General features: G+C 54.4%; 1 protein-coding gene across 2 annotated transcripts in view; it reads right to left on the minus strand.

The window, feature by feature from the left end:
- The window catches only part of FLVCR1 (feline leukemia virus subgroup C cellular receptor 1), a 31,783-nt gene extending 25,783 nt beyond the window's left edge, over window positions 1-6,000 (minus strand). Inside the window, exon 1 of one of the 2 annotated variants that reach the window (XR_003999732.1) lies at window positions 5,629-6,000. The gene's annotated coding sequence lies outside the window, so the exon portion shown is untranslated. Of the gene's footprint in view, window positions 1-3,684; window positions 3,815-5,628 lie in introns of those variants that run through there. The other variant, XM_030557543.1, reaches the window with a different exon arrangement.

Raw genomic sequence — 6,000 nt, forward strand, 5'->3', positions numbered from 1 at the left:
AGTGAGGTCGGCCGGGGGCGCCTGGGTAAAAAATGGGAATGACTCCCTGTCATTTTTGGCAGATGGTGCAAAATGCTGGGTAACCATCCTCATCATAGCAGCTGGAGCCTGAGCTTCATCAGCCCTCTCCTCCCCCCCCGCCCCTTTCATGTCTAAAGAAAAGATTCTGTACTCCCTGGACTATCATAGCAGCTGGAGGTTGCCTCCCCCTCATTTTATCTCTCGAAAAAGTCAGTGTTTCTTATTCCTGCATTCTTTATTACTTCATCACACAAATGGAGGGACACAGCCACGGTAGCCCAGGAGGGGTGTGGGAGGAGGGAAGCAATGAGTGGGGCTGTTGCAGGGTCACCCCCTAGAATGGCATGCAGCTCATCATTTCTGTGGGATCCCTGGGGCTCTGACCCGGAGCAGCTGTGCTCTCTGGCTCTCGAGTAGACTTGCCCCATATTCTAGGCAGGACTATTTTTAGACAAAACATAAAGAAGGGGATGACCTGGGGAGTCATTCCCATTTTTGTCCATGCACCCTCGGTCAATCTCAACAAGGCCAGCCAGGAGCACCCATGACAGCAGCAGACGGTACAAAATGATTGATAACCGTCATCTCATCGCCAGTTTACAATGGCGGACGGTGCAATAGGGATGGTAACCATCTCTGCTACCTTGCAAAGGCAAATGAATGCTGCTGTGTAGCGCTGCAGTACCACCTCTGTCAGCCTCTGACAGTGACAAAAGGCAAAACAGGCTCCATGGTTGCCATGCTATGGCGTCTGCCAGGGCAATCCAGGGAAAAAGGGCGCGAAATGATTATCTGCTGTTGCTTTCACAGAGGAAGGATTGAGTGATGACATTTACCCAGAATCACCCGCGACACTGTTTTTGCACCATCATGCACTGAGATCTCAACCCAGAATTCCAATGGGTGGGGGAGACTGCGGGAACTATGGGATAGCTACGGGACGGCTATCCACAGTGAAATGCTCCGGAAATAGACGCTAGCCTTGGACCATGGACGCACACCACCGAATTAATGTGCTTAGTGTGGCAGCGTGCACTCGACTTTATACAATCTGTTTTATAAAACCAGTTTATGTAACATCGGAATAATCTCGTAGTGTAGACATATCCTGAGGCTGCATGTCTGTCACAGAGGTCACGTGACCTCTGTGACTTCTGCAGCGACCAGTACAGCTGGCTCCAGGGCTGCCCAAGCACATCAGGCAGCCCCTGGGCAAGCAGCACTGGCCACTGCTGAGGCAGTTTGGGTGTGGGAGGAGGCTCAGGGCTGGGGCAGGAGGTTGGGGTGCGGGGAAGCTCCAACCTCGGGGAAGCTCCATAGAAGCTGCTGGCATGTCCCTGCAGCTCCTAAGTGGAGGAGCCAGGGGGCTCCGTATGCTACACATGCTTGCAGGTGCCACCACCAGAGCTCCCACTGGCTGTGGTTCCCAGCCAATGGGAGCTGCAAAGCCAGAGCTCATGGCAGGGGCAATGCAGGGAGCCTCCCTGGCCTTCCCTCCCCCTAGAAGCTGCAGGGACACCTGGAGCCGAGTAGGGAGCTTGCCAGCTCTGCCAAACCTTCCCCCCACCCAGCACTAGAGGGGGTTCCAGACCACACCCAGTCCCTGCAGTGCCCCCCTGACCACCACCCCAGAGCACCCATGGTCCCCCAGCCCAAGTATTAGTTAGGGGAATATAGTACAAGTTATGGACAGGTCAAAGGCCATGAATTTTTGTTTACTGCCTGTGACCTGTCCATGACTTTTACTAAAAATACCTGTGACTAAAACGTAGCATTAGTACTAACGAACTAACTCTTATGGTGGGGTAAGAAGACTTTCAGTTGAATTTCCACAAGACTGAAATTACCAGCTCCTCTCATGAATTATCCAGTCATCCTGGCAAGACTTCTGAGGCTCATCAAAGTACAATCCCAGTCTGTTTGTCCTGAACTGGTTCATCAGACCAGGACTACAGCTGGTGAGAATGAAGACTTCTACTTGAGTTTAGGAGCATGAATGGGGCAGACCCTCTTGCCTACCCCGAGCATCCCACCTCCATATGGCGTCCCCCACAGAAACAACACATGACGGTTTGAGATGGGGAGTCACGGATGTGCGCAGGGAATGGGGGTAATCAGTTCTTAAAGGGATTTCACAGAGCTAATACCTAAGTAGACTAGCACACGAAGGCGAGCCTTGATGCAAGGATGGCTCGACTCAGGAAGAGATGACAGTTTGCCCCAGGCTCATGCTCAGACCACAAGCCCTGCCTACATCTCCATATGACTCATCCCCCACCATCTTCTTTCCCCCACCCCCAATCCCTGATGCTGCAGTATTATAGTTGTATTTGTTATAGTGTTTATTTTCTCTGCTTTTTGTTTGGGAAAATGTTAATCACAGTTATTTAACATAAAGCTAACCAGACTTTTCACTCCATTACAAGTATCAACTAAAGCTTGTTTCTCCATTACTTTTCTTCAATGCTTACCTAACTTTCACTGGATTAGTGAAAAACTCTATTAAAAATGGAACCATGCTGTACATATTTGAAACGAGTCTCTGTAAGTTATTTGGTGATGTTACCTCAGTTTTGTTCTTTGATGTGGTTTGTTTAAATACTTGCCATATTAGATTATAAGGGACAGATAACTTAGGCCTTGTCTACACTACAAAGTTGCAGCGCTGGTGAGGGGGTTACAGCGCTGCAGCTTAGGATGTGTACACACCTGCAGGGCATTACCAGCGCTGCAACTCCCTGTTTGCAGCGCTGGCCGTACACCCGGTTGTGCCTCGGGTGTAGAGGATCCAGCGCTGGATCACCAGCGCTGGTCATCAGGTGTAGACACTCACCAGCGTTTTTGTTGACCTCCATGGAATAAGCAGGTATCCCAGCATACCTGAGGAAGCCTCTCTGGTAATTAAGCAAACTCCACTGCCCTCCAAGCAGGTCTCCTTCCCCGCGGTGTGCTCTGGCGTTCCCCGACCCCCCTTCCAAGCAGGTCTCCTTCCCCGCAGTGTGCTCTGGCGTTCCCCGACCCCCCCTCCAAGCAGGTCTCCTTCCCCGCAGTGTGCTCTGGCGTTCCCCGACCCCCCCTCCAAGCAGGTCTCCTTCCCCGCGGTGTGCTCTGGCGTTCCCCGACCCCCCCTCCAAGCAGGTATCCAGCCCCGCGGTGTGCTCTGTCGTTCCCCGACCCCCCCTCCAAGCAGGTCTCCTTCCCCGCGGTGTGCTCTGGCGTTCCCCGACCCCCCCTCCAAGCAGGTATCCAGCCCCGCGGTGTGCTCTGTCGTTCCCCGACCCCCCCTCCAAGCAGGTCTCCTTCCCCGCGGTGTGCAACAGCGCTGCAGCGTGGCCACATCTAACACCACTTGCAGCGCTGGTTGCTGTAAGTGTGGCCACTCTGCAGCGCTGGCCCTATACAGCTGTACTAATACAGCTGTAACAACCAGCGCTGCAAAATTGTAGATGTAGACATACCCTTAGCTTCTATAACATTTATTTAGTTTAAAAGACATACATCAATCAAAGCCTCCATTAAATTATAATGAGCCTCGAACACCCATATGCCCTTGAAAGCTTCAGAAGAGATGCTGGATCAGCGCAGTCAGGTTTCTGACACAATGCCAGCATTGAAATTAATAACTAATTTAGATTTTCCCCTAAGTAGGCCTGCCACACTCACCTGCAAGGAAAAACCTCATTAGTTTGTGGAGAGGACGCACAAAAACAGTGTCATAACAAGGGCAAGAGGAGTGACGCACTTGCCTCAGGCACACAAAGCCGAGGGGCGCAGAAAGCAGTGGAGGGACCAAAAAAAAAAAAAAAAAGCCGCTGGCATGAAGATATTTATAACCTGGGTGATCTCCCCCTCCCCGCCCCCGACCTCACCTGCCACCCCCCGCGCCTCCCCCAAGTGTCTCACCGGCCCTGACTTGTTCCCTCCCTCCACACTTCCCAGCCCCAGAGCAGAGCAGCTCCATGCTGCCTCCCTGCAGCCACTGCTGCCACAGGGTCCTAGTGCCCCCGAATTCCACTGCCAGGGCAGACTAACTGAGCCTACCCTTCCCCCTCAGACCCTTTCATTTTCCAGTGGGACCATCCAGCAGCAAAGGGGGCCCCCCTCCCACAGTCACCACTCCTGCCCCATGCTGGGCAAGAAGGTAGCCCCATCCCTCACCCCCAGTGAGGCTACAGTCAGGGGCAACAGCAGGGGAGGAGACGCACACAGCACCTCCCGGCACCCACCATGAGGAAAGCGAGGGAGATGTCTGGACCTGAGAGGGGCCGTAGGAGCCAACGTAGTGACAGTGGTGGGGGTGAATGTGCTGCTGGGGGGGGCAGGAAAGGGGGGCTCTTCCCCCAGAGCTTGCCGCTGCCAGCAGGGAAAGGGCTGGGGGGAGTCCTTCTCTCTGGCCCCTGTCCCGGAGCAGCCTGCCTGCACCCCAAACTCATCCCCAGCCCTGCCCCACCCCAGAGCCCACACCCCTAGTCAAAGCTTTTACCCCCCCACCGCACCCTCAATCCTCTGCCCAAGCCCTGAGCCCCTTCAGCACCCCAAACACCTCATCCCCAGTTCCAACCAGAGACCTCACCTCCCACACTCCAACCCTCTGCCCCAGCCCTGAGCCCCTCCCATTCCCATTCCCAGCCCTCACCCCTCACACTCCTACTTGGGTGGGTGAGAGGGTGGAGTTTGGGCAGGGGCAGGTTCTGGGCACCACCAAAATTGCTACAAACCTGCCACCCCTGATCCTGCCCTGCAAACCTGAACTCCCAGCATTCTCAGGACACATGCTGATCCCTAGTGGCCACTGCTGATATCCAGCACCTCCCTCCTCTCTTAACCTGTGAGTCCCTCTCTGGATTGGAACTGGACTGGAACCAAAGACCATCTTGGAAGCAACATTACCAGCCCAAGCAATCAAAAATCAGGAGTTGACCCCCCAAAATCACAGACTCTACCGCCGCCGCTTCATTCATTCTCCAGCGACAATTCGGCGGCAGGCCCTCCCCTCGGAGAGGGACTGACGGACCCACCGAGGAATTGCAGCCGAAGAGCTGGCCTTGGGGGAGGGCACAATTTTATATTTTTGCCTCAGGCTCAAAAATACCCAGTTATGGCTCTGCACAAAAAAGCACTGGATTTTAAATCTCGCTTTCTTGTGATAAAGGATTTTGCTGTGTGTGTATCAATGGAAAAATCTCTCTTGGGTCTTAAATTTCCTCAAACAACATCAACTCTATCTGCTATATTGCAAAAGCAAGCACGCAAAAATACATCATCCAAGAGTGTCCCGTCCCCCTCCCTCCTATCGGCGTCTTCTGAGATTTTCCCCAATTTCAACCAGATACTTCTCTTCTCCTCCTTCTGTCTGGATTTCCTTCCCCTCTTTCTTAACCTTGATTTCTCCTCTCTAAACCATGGATTTGTGGCTACTGCACTGATGAACACTGATCTACCCCTCCTCCCCCACGACTCAACCTGGCATTTCTTTTTTAACAAGAAGGGCGCAAACCTGACTCCCACCTTCTTACACAGCCCATCCGCCCCCCCCTGGATATTTTGCTCCCTTTCCCCATTCGCTCTCTCCCCTCCCCTTTGCCCCAGGTCCTCCCCTCCGCTCACCTGGTTGCCCAGCACGGCCACAGCGCAGGCAGTGGACACCTCCTTGGGCCCAAACCAGACAGCGGCGATGCGGGAGGGCAGCCCCAGGATGAAGACCTGGGCCACCGCACACACGGTCTGGGCCAGCAGGGTGACCGGGTAGAGGTCCTGCCGGACGCTGGCACACTTCAGCCAGGCGCCCAGGCAGTTGAGGCCGGAGCCCAGCAGGGCGGTGAGGCGCAGGCCGCGGGTGTCCAGCAGCCAGGTGGCCGGCAGGATGAGCGGCACGTAGGCCACCATGTAGACCATGGAGAGCCAGTCCACGCGGGTGTAGGAGGCGCGGTAGAAGCGCACGAAGACGCTGCTCAGGATGCTGTAGTGGATCCACTGGAA

Source organism: Gopherus evgoodei, chromosome 3 (genome assembly GCF_007399415.2).
Source record: "Gopherus evgoodei ecotype Sinaloan lineage chromosome 3, rGopEvg1_v1.p, whole genome shotgun sequence".
Classification (NCBI taxonomy): Eukaryota; Metazoa; Chordata; order Testudines; family Testudinidae; genus Gopherus; species Gopherus evgoodei.